Here is an 11,073-nt window from a genome sequence, read left to right on the forward strand (position 1 = left end):
TTTAGGTATGGTGAACCTTATTATGTAAAGATCCGTTATCCGGAAAACCCTCCGGTCCCAAGCATTCGAGTTAATAGATCCTATACCTGTTTATTATACATATAAACATGCATTTAATACATTATATGATTTATTTTAAACTGCTTGCCTGTATACCTAGTAATCTTTTATGTTACCATCAACCAGGCAGCCAAATAAATACAGACAGAAATTATCTTCAAATTTGTGCACTTTTATTCATTCAAAGATCAGTGTAACAAAACACTGGTTTAGCGATTGTCTCCTACATAAAGGACAAAAGGAAACATCCCCCACCAGTAGCAGCGAGCAGAAGTACATAGTGTGTGTCTTTTATTGAAAATGTATTATCGCTGCTATCCTGTCGGTCAAGAGATCTAAAAAGAAAAGGAAAGTTTTTCAAACACTATTTCATTTGTTCATATTAATATTTTAGATATATTGATGTGGTTTATCAAATAAAATAAATACAACAGGGGAAAGTCTGTGGAAATAGTTCTTTGTAGAAAACAAATACCTTTACAAGGCTTTATTTCCTCTGCTAATTAAAATTATATCTCCAATATACTAAATAATTTCAAAAACATTATAGCTAAATGCATTGCAGACTGATGTCTTTTGTACTGTTGGCAATAAAAATAATGGGTACCAAACCTTTGTTCTTGCCTTCTAATTTAGGGGTTGTCTGGTTCAGTATATACTGTAAATGTTTTGTACCTAAAATTCCCAAACAGTTTAATTGTTGTTTTAAAAGGAAATAAAACCATGCTTAAAGCTACATTTCAAAATCGACAAACGATTGGGTAATATAGGTATGGGACCTGTTATCCAGAATGCTTGAGACCTGCGGTTTTCTGGATAGCAGATCTTTCTGTAACAAACAAGGAAAAGTTGTGCTCACCACTAATTTTTAAAACCATTAGGCAGTGGTGCAATGATGCTGTGACCACAAAATTAGTGATGCACCGAATCCAGGATTCTGCCTTTTTCAGCAAGATTCGGATTCGGCCGAATCCTTCTGCCCGCCTAATCGAATCCTAATTTGCATATGCAAATTTGGGGCGTGGAGGGAAATTGCATGACTTTTTGTCACAAAATGAAGTAAAAAATGTTTTCCCCTTCCCGCCCCTACTTTGCATATGCAAATTAAGGTTCGGATTCAGTTCGGTATTCGGGCGAATCCAAAATAGTGGATTCGGGGGTTCGGCCGAATCAAAAATAGCGGATTCTGTGCATCCCTACACAAAATACATATAGACAAATACAAGAGTCCTCTGCACTCAATCAATATATTATCAATATATTTAAATATATCAATATATGTCTTAAATATATTGATAATGGGTTGAGTGCAGAGGACTCTTGTATTAATCTATATGTGATTTGTGGTCACAGCCTCATTGCACCCCCACCTAATGTTTTTTTAAAATTAGTGGTGAGCACAACTTTCCCTTGTTTGTTATATTTATACAGGAGCACTGACCAGCTCCATGTTGTAGCTCCCACCCTTCCCAGCTATAGTCAGGTGATCCCACTGGTGTCTAACAAAAGGGCAGCCAAGTTCGGGAGTTTTACTTTGAAAGCAGCGAGTAAGTTGCAGGTAAAACTTAGCAATAGAATTCTTAAGGAATCAGATGAAAATTGAGCATAGGACCGCCGAGATATGGGATGACTTTGACGTAGTTGGCCAGCTTAAATATATTGCAATATATGGACAAACAATCCCTGTTTTGTTTAAAGGGCAAGGCATTTTTTAGTAGCTGTATGCACAAAATGTTTATGTCTTAAATATATTGTTAATGGGTCGAGTGCAGAGGATCTTTCTCTAATTTGGATCTCCATATTTTAAATATAATTTAAAATCGTGTAAACATGAAATAAACCCAATAGGCTGGTTTTACTTCCAAAAAAGAATAATTATATCTTATTTGGGATCAAGTACAAAGTACTGTTTTATTATTACAGAGAAAAAGGAAATCATTTTTCAAAATTTTGATTATTTGAATATAATGGAGTCTATGGGAGACAGTCTTTCCGTAATTTGGAGCTTTGTGGATAACTGGTTTCCAGATAATGGATACCATACCTGTATCTGTAATACTGTATATATTTTATATGTAGCCTGTCTGTGGGGATTTCTGAAAACATCCATCAGTGCCTACATATCTCAGTAAATGTGACACAACTCATAAGCATTTTCCTTTTATCTCACCCACATTAAAAGCCTAGTCGAGTGCTCCTAGCACCCAAATTGTTGTTAACCCTTTTTAATGAAAAGCACTGAAATGCACCCTAGAAATACAAATATACCTTGGAAACAAGCAAACTCAAAATAAAGATCCACTGTGTCGGGTACCTCTGCACGAGAGCTGGATCATATCTGCTAAATCATGTCTACGAACCCATTTCTTAACCGTGGACAGCACCAGATCCCTGCGGGTGCAAGAGCCAGAGTGCACGAGCACTGGGGAGCTGTGCGTCCTCAGTGCTCCTCCCCATAGAGCGGGTGGAATGCATGCCGCCCCTAATAATTTGCCGCCCTAGGCCCGGGCCTTTATGGTCTTGACACAAAATCGAGCCTGACCATAGGTCTCCAAATGCTGAGCGACTACAACTCTCAGCATGTTTCATCTCAATTATATAATGAAGAATTATTATTATATATATATATATCAAATAAAATAGCATAAAAAGTTTCAGCGGCACCTTCACTCACCTAGATCCAATTATCCTAACTGGCTTCATATGTTCCTGGGGTCATTCTGCAAAGATTAGAGAATAAAAGGGGTGAACTAAGTAATTTGCCAAGGAGCTGGCAATGTACAGTCATTTATGGGGGAGGGACAGATAGTATTGTTTTGGGTGCTTGTTGTTCTGCTGAGTTTAAATTTTACGTGCATGCGTAAATATTTTATAAAGGCTCATAATATATGCGCAATTGGTACCCCTGTGATGCTTGTGATTAGCCTAATGGGATAATATCAGGGGAGCAATCACAGGGGAGATAAATATCAAAATCTGTTTGTAATTATGGCAGAAATTGTACTGGCTTCCTATTCTCTTGGCCTCTGTATGCTACTGACAGTTTAAAGGGAAAATAGGGGGGAGAGTGGGCTTCGACTTTGACTCTTTGGTTGCCAGAACAGCCTAATGCCAATGGCTATGCATCCGCTATACTTCGATAACAGCAAACACAACCGCTGTGGAATATGCAGGAATGCCTTAAAATAATTAGCACTGTTTCAGGATGCATTTTTATAGATACTGTGATTATTAATCCTTTTATAGCAGGACTCATAGATGTTCACTGACAGAGGCTATTGGGAGTTGTTATTCTTGATAAGACCTGGAAACCTTTGCAAAGTGAAATAAATACAAAATGGGACATGGAGGTGGGGGCATTAAGGACACAACATCCCTCAAATATAGTCAATATTTTCCATACTTAGCTTGGAGTCTGCAGCATTTGTGCTAACAACAAATGAACACTGCAGCATAAGTATGGAAATCCCATAAAAACCAGATACATATGAAATCTAGATAATTAGTACAGTGGTCTGTTCACACATATGATACGTGATTGCATATAAATTAGGGATGCACCGAATCCAGGATTAGATTCTGTATTCGGCCAGGATTCGGCCATTTTCAGCAGGATTCAGATTCGGCCGAATCCTTGTGCCTGGCCGAACCGAATCCTTAATATCATGTGACTTTTCATCACGAAAAAAGGAAGTGAAATTTTTTTTAGCAATGCACGCCTCTATTTTTCCCTCCCCCTCACTGATTTGCATATGCAAATTAGGGTTCGGTATTCGGCTGAATCTTTCACAAAGGATTCGGGGGTTTGGCTGAATCCAAAAAAATGGATTCGGTGCATTCCTAATATAAATCAGTTTGATATACCGTTTGATCACATTTTTTTTTGGAACTCATTTTATAGATAATGTTAAGACCCGTTTGTAATAAATGAATGTAAAGGGCTGTGTAGCTATGACTGATGCAACAATACTTTGTACATGCATAAAAAAAACTGATTTTTTCTGTGGGCAAAGCCAGACATGCTGGCTCTGCATATAGGGTGGCAGAATTTCCGAATAGATGAAAATGAAATTTCATGTCCTGTACACTGTAGAAGTTAAAATACCAGTAAAACTTTATAGTCTCGCTTATAATATATAGTAAGGCAGATACTCTGGTCTAATACAGGTGCATTGATATCAATGAAAATGTCAGTAAGAGACATACCCAGATACCTTTTTATGCATTTGAGAAGCACATCTGCATTATATTCTCCCTGGCTGATTAGACTGACCATGCTGCATTTTCTTTCACTGATGCACATACAATAGAAGAGGGTTGCGTTTGGAACTGATAAACGTGCTTAGCTGTGTTTAAAAGAATGCACATAACTGCAATACATGTATGAGATCGGTTATCCAGAAAGCTCCAAATTACAAAAAAGGCCATCTCCTACAGACTCCATTTTATCCAAATAATCCAAATTTGTTTTTCCTTATTCTCTGTTATAATAAAACAGTATATTGTACTTGATCCAAACTAAGATATAATTAATCCTTATTGGAGGCAAACCAGACTATTGCGTTTATTTAATGTTTATATAATTTTCTAGTAGATCCAAATTACAAATAGACGGTTATCTAGAATACGCCAGGTCTCGTGCAGTCTGGACAGCAGGTCCCATACATGTACAGTATATCCATCCGTGCTACTCCTAGTTTAGTACAAACTACAACTACTGGTTTTTTTTTTTTCCTTTGGCAGATCCATAACAAAGTAGGTTTCCTTGTTTCCTATAGGGCAAGCCACATTGACAAACATCTCTCACCTGTAGTAAGCAATTTCATTTGAAGCCTGCTAGAAGCCCTAAGCTACAAGATGCCTTGAGGGCCTTTAATATTTTTGCTGTGGGTCCCAGTAAACATAAAAAGTATTTCCTTTTCTCTGTAATAATAAAACAGTACCTTGTACTTGATCCCAACTAAAATATAATTAATCCTTATTGGAAGCAAAACCAGCGTATTGGGTTTATTTAATATTTACATGATTTTCTGGTAGACTTAAGGTATAACTATCCAAATTGTGGAATGATCCCTTATCCAGAAAGCCACATTCCCCATGCATTTTGGATAACAGGTCCCATATCTTGTGTAACACTCCCCAAGAAAAAACAAAACCTCTTTAGAAACCATAAAAAGGTCCCGTAGCAAAGTGTGGGATACATTTCTCCTATAAGGTGACATGCAGGCAATATTCATTGGTCACCATGTGTATGGAGGCGCGTGGAGGCGCATTCCGCACGCTTTATTATTTGAAGTTATTGATTTTGGAACTATACTTGTGTTCTGTTGTCCACATCTACTGTATGTGGCAGGTGTGTGCACAATGGCTGGGAGTTTGCAGCAGTGGGGTAAGAGGCAACAGCAGGTGGGGGGCAAGAAGTGGTTGTTGCTGGTGGGCAGTAGGACCCTAGAAGTCAGGTCCTTCAGTGTACCCGTGGATCTCCAGTCCTGCATTGCTGTTAGGAGATGCTGTTCTATTTCCTACCTCTGTCCTATGATAATTCCAGAGCATGTGGGGCATATTAGAAACCAGAGGCTTTGGCATATACATCCCATGATCTTTTATGAAGGCATCAATGTAAACAACATGCTTCCATGTGCACATTGAGCTTTTTATTAAGGCAACGAAGCAGTTAAATCGGTGACTCAGTATCTCTCTATTCAACCCAGGCTTCTGCTGCTTCCCAACTCTGGGGCAGATAAGGGGAGGGAGAAGGAAGTGCCCTCTGGAGGAACCTTGGGGTCAGAAACGAAATTGGCCTCTGCTGAATTCTCCACTGACAGGAATTATTGGCCACCTCTGACCTCCAGTTTACTCCATCTGATAAGCTGAGGGCTCCTGAGGGATCAAGCCACATTGAGCTGAGCTCTGTGCACGTACTGTATAAGCACAACCACGCTGTCAGTAGCTCCAGCTTGTAAAGGGAAAAGGGGACACTGCATGAAAACTTTTATAAAAGAATTTGGCAAAAATGGGTGCAGAACATAATAGATGAAAGGATGATATAACCGGTGGAAAGCATGCAAGGCTAAATAATTTAATGAATTGCTATAGGTGGAGAAGACTTTCAGCAGAATGGTGGGAGTAAACATAGCAATCTAATGGTAACCTAGATTGATTCATGCATGTAGTTTAGGAGGTTCTGATCCATCTCATTTCTCATAAGATCTCATAAGGTACAGTTTGGGGGGGGCCCTAGGATGGTAAGCTAATTGGGGAAGCATGCCATACTGGCTGCATCATCATGAATTAAACTGGTAGTACAGGTATAGGATTTGTTATCCAGAAAGCTACAAATCACAGAATGGCGTCTCCCATTTTATCAAAATAATCCAAATCAAAAGAAAAATGATTTACTTTTTCTCTGTAATAATAAAACAGTTGCTTGTACTTGATCCAAACAAAGATATAATTAATCCTATTGGAAACAAATCCAGCCTTTTGGGTTTATTTAATGTTTACATGATTTTCTAGTAGACTTAAGGTATGAAGATCCAAATTATGAAAAGATCCATTATCTGGAAAACCACAGGTCCTGAGCATTCTGGGTAAGACGTTCCATACCTGTATTAAAAAGAAGGGGCACCACTAGGGACTGGGCTCCTGTGAAGAGCCCTGGCTCTTTCTAACAAACTTTCTATTGCTTTTAAGTTATTACGGTAGTATATATAATGCTATGGAAAGCAGTGTTTGCATACCTCCCAACTGTCCCTTTTTCGGAGGGACAGTCCCTCTTTTGACAGCTCAACCCGCAGTCCCTCATTTGTACTGGAAAGTCCCTCTTTTCTCTGCACTGAACAGCCAGAAAAAGAAACAAAGTTTCACACTTAATTGGCTTTTAGCCCAGAACAGGTAACAGGTGCAAATAAGATACTTTGTAACAATTTTGAGACACAAAAACACAGTTTAGATAAAGAGAAATATTTGAAAATTTTCATAACCTGCCAAATTTTATAAAACGAACATGGTAATTAGGGGTGTGGCCACAGAAAGGGGTGTGGTCAAAAAATTTGCTGCGCTATGTGCGGGAAAAAATTTTTTGTCCCTCTTTTTACTTCCAAAATGTTGGGAGGTATGTGTTTGTCTGTCCCAGGGCCGGAACTAGGGGTAGGTAGAGTAGGCACGTGCCTAGGGCGCAAAGCTGGGGGGCGCCAGGCACACGCCTTCTCTGCTTCTCCTACAGCCTAGTCTGCTTGCAGATGTATCCGTCGGGTGTGTGTGTGCACACGCACGCTGCTCCTTATGGCTTTTTATTTTTGCTTGTGTTGGCTTTTCGCACATGCGAGCATTCAGTTTTTTTCTCGCATGCGCGCATTCGGCATTTCCGTGCATGCATGCATTCGGTCTTTCCGCGCATGCGCATCTGTGGCTGCAATGCCCGGCCAGGCAGCCTAGGGCACCTACCCGGGTTGGCCCGGCACTGGTCTGTCCCTTTCTATTCTCTGCCCTGATGGCTTAGACTTTTGAAACAGGGTTGGACTAGGGACCCCGGGAAAAAATTCAGTGTGCCCTGCCGGACCAGACCCACTCCCGCACATAATTTTTGCTGCTGCCCCCGACCTCCCTCTCTGGCCCCAGGCACAATGCTGGAGTAAAGGTACGTGCGTCGTGCGAGGAGTACAGGTACAGACGAGGAGTAAAGGTACGGGCGGGTAGAAAATGTACAGGGCAGGTAGTAAAGGTACAGGCAGGGAGTAAAGGTACGGGCAGGGAGTAAAGGTACGGATGGGGAGTAAAGGTATGGGCAGGGAGAAAAGGTACAGATAGGGAGGCCGCAGAGGGGTTGTAGCTAGGACAGGGGCCCGGAGGGAACTTTGCAGCTGGGGCGGAGGGCCCAGAGGGGGGCTATGCAGATGTCCCCCATTCCAACACTGAATTTAAGACAAAGCCGCTGATTAACAGACCTGTCTTGCAGGGTAACTAAGACTTTTACAACATTGTTTAAAAAGTAACAACCAGGAGCAGTGTCGGACTGGGACACCAGGGGCCCACCCAAAAATCTTAGATCAGGGGCCCACCAAAAGACCTTAGATCAGGGGCCCACTCTCAGTACTATTATAATTCCTCTCCTCACGTAACCTTTATTCTGCTAGTCTCTTTTCTTTACATGTTATTATCTATTATTCAATCTATTTAGTCTCTTTGTTCTTATAGAAATAGGTACTGACCATGAAATATGCCGAATGTTTTGAAGCAGGAGGGCCCACTGATGCCTGGGCCCACCGGGAGTTTTCCTTGTATCCCTGTGGGCCAGTCCGACACTGACAAGGAGTTAAGCAAATGCTGCTTTCAATAGCAATTGTTTTTAACAATAATTTTAAAAATGACTGAAAACTTTGAATAAATGTATATTAGAAAGGTACTGGAAAAACATAGGCTATTGTAACAGGTGCAACATTTGAGCAAGGTCAGGAACACTAAGAACAAATCAAATATTTGCTTTCCAAGGACACCAGCAAACACTACCTTCTGCATACCTCCCAACTGTCCCGTTTTTAGAGAGACAGTCCCTCTTTGGACAGCTCAACCAGCAGTCCCTCATTTGTACTGGAAAGTCCTGTATTTCTCTGCACTGAACAGCCAAAAAAAGAAATAAAGTTTCTAACTTAATTGGCTTTTGGCAGAGAGCCCAGAACAAAAGATGATAAGATACATTTGTAACAATTTCAGATAAGCAAATAAGTAATTGTAACAATATAAGATAACAGGTCCCTTGTGAAAAGTTAGACTCACAGCTTAAAGGGCAATTCACCTTCATTACCAAAACTGTAATAACTGAAAAAACCCACAGAAATGTGTTCAAACTTTCATAACCTGCCAAATTTTGTAAAATTAACATGGTAATTAGGGGGTGTGGTCTCAAAAATGGGCGTGGTCAAACATTGCCGCACTACGCACAACAATTTTTTTGTCTCTCTTTTTATTTCCAAAATGTTGTGAGGTATGCTTCTGATTGGTTGCACCTTTCATTCTACAGTATTTCTTTCATAAAATATTCATATATACTGCATAGCTTCACATACACCAGTGAATATTTTAAGATTTTTGTGCACAAGATACAATAGCTTTACTGGCACAATACAAGGACTGCTATAGGAACCAAGCCCAACATGCACTGAATAACGTATCAAATTGAATTTACTTATCCAGATGCTAAACTGCACCAGTGCCGTTATCTGTAGGAACAAACCAGTATTTCATTTTGACCCATCTACTAAAAGTTAGAAAAATTAGAGCAAAGGTTTGATCGGTTGTGTGTCAGTCTCCAGGGCCTAAATTTGAAGATTTCATTCTGAGCCTGTGGGTCATTGTGGGGACAGCAGTCTTGTGACTGCCGTCACAGTATATAGTCACAATAATGTGTAATCTAAACACTACTAATTAAACCTATTTATATATGAAATAGGATATCGAGGCTAATGCCAAAATTTCCGCTGTGAATTGCTTACACTCTGGCCACATTCTATGGGTTGGATTTCTATTGCTCTCACAACATTCCAATATTTCGCAAGGAAAAACAATATTGTGGTTTAGGGACACAAAGAAAGCCCAGTCTGAGATTGTTATATTTGGAATGGGAATTAGTGCCCATCAATAAAAGGAAAATGTAACCATTAATCAGGCTTAAATTAATTTATATAAACACCTCTTTTAATTCCTGTCACCGTGCGAATAGTGGGAAATATAGGAAGGGGTATTACTAGCTCAAAGCCCCTGGTGGAGGTCAAACTGATTCTGGGTTGTACAGATAGACAGATCATAGACAAAGTTTTACGGACACTTATGGCTGCACCAGGCATGGCCCCTCACCCACCTCATGCTCTACCCAAACAGTTCATGTGTAGATCTAAAAACTGCCTGGTGGCAGGTTCATGACTCACAAAAATTTAAGGGGACATTGTGGCCCCTAAGAGCTCTTACATACTGGTGTTGCACCCTGTGGTGGATCTCTCCTGCATTCCACTGCAGGGGAACACGACCCGTTCTGCCGTATTGATCCATACTCACGTAGATGCATGCAAGGGCCAAACCCAGGTGGAATGCAACTTGATTCATTCCATGCGCAATCCATTCCAAAAGAATGGGCTGAGTTTCTTTGTGTGTCGCAGCCTGTGTACACACCTGTGTGTAAAGTAGCATCAGACTGGGGGGCTCAGGGCCCACCGGGGCTGCTGCCTTGGCCACCCCCCAGCACCCCCGCAACTACCTTCTCTTTCTTGCAGGAAGGTCAGGGTGGGGATGTCGGAAGGCGGTCTGGGCCGGCTGAGCCTACCGGGGTTTTTTTGCAGTGTCCTGTTGGCCCAGTCTGACCTTGCATGTAAGGATTCTGTATCCTATTGTGTACACACCTGCATGTAAGGGCCCGTGTTCTGCATCCTACCTGTTTTCAGCAGCACTATTTGTGTTCAGCAGTGATGAATACAGGATGGGCAGCAAGTAGGGTTGCCACCTTTTCTGGAAAAAAATACAGGCCTTCCTATATTCTTGCAGTTTTTTCCTATTAATAACATTGGCATCAAGCATCATTTTTACTGGCCAGGCCGGTAAAATACTGGCCAGGTGGCAACCCTAGCAGAAGGTAGGTACTGGGTGCCCTGTCTATAGCATGCAGGACTCCCTTGTGCCTGTGTGGGCTGCTCTCTGCACCACAGCTTGTCAAACCTCAATTTTACCTTTCCAGATTTTATGGTTTCCTGGGAATGATGGCATTGTCTTGCGCTCCATCATGGCAAACAGCATTTTTCGTTCACAGATTTTACATTTTTTTTATGGAAAGTTTGAACACATTTTTGGTTTTTTTTTTTTAGATACAGTGATGTTTAATGTGTCACTGACCCCATCTAAAAGCATATTCTCTGTAAGGCCACACATTTTATTGTTACTACTACTTTTTTATTACTCGCCTTTCTATTCAGGCCTCTCCTATTCCAGTCCCTTATTCAAATCAATGCATGGTTGCTAGGGTAATTT

General features: G+C 40.7%; 1 long non-coding RNA gene across 1 annotated transcript; it reads right to left on the reverse strand.

Annotated features, from left to right (window-relative positions):
• Positions 1-211: 211 nt before the first annotated feature.
• On the reverse strand, positions 212-6,861 carry LOC108700011. The gene is made up of 3 exons (XR_001932923.2): positions 6,801-6,861; positions 2,735-2,780; positions 212-395 (listed from the first exon to the last, which is right to left on the reverse strand). It is a non-coding gene; the product is annotated as an uncharacterized LOC108700011 (long non-coding RNA).
• Positions 6,862-11,073: the final 4,212 nt, after the last annotated feature.

Source organism: Xenopus laevis, chromosome 8S, assembly GCF_017654675.1.
Source record: "Xenopus laevis strain J_2021 chromosome 8S, Xenopus_laevis_v10.1, whole genome shotgun sequence".
NCBI lineage: Eukaryota > Metazoa > Chordata > Amphibia > Anura > Pipidae > Xenopus > Xenopus laevis.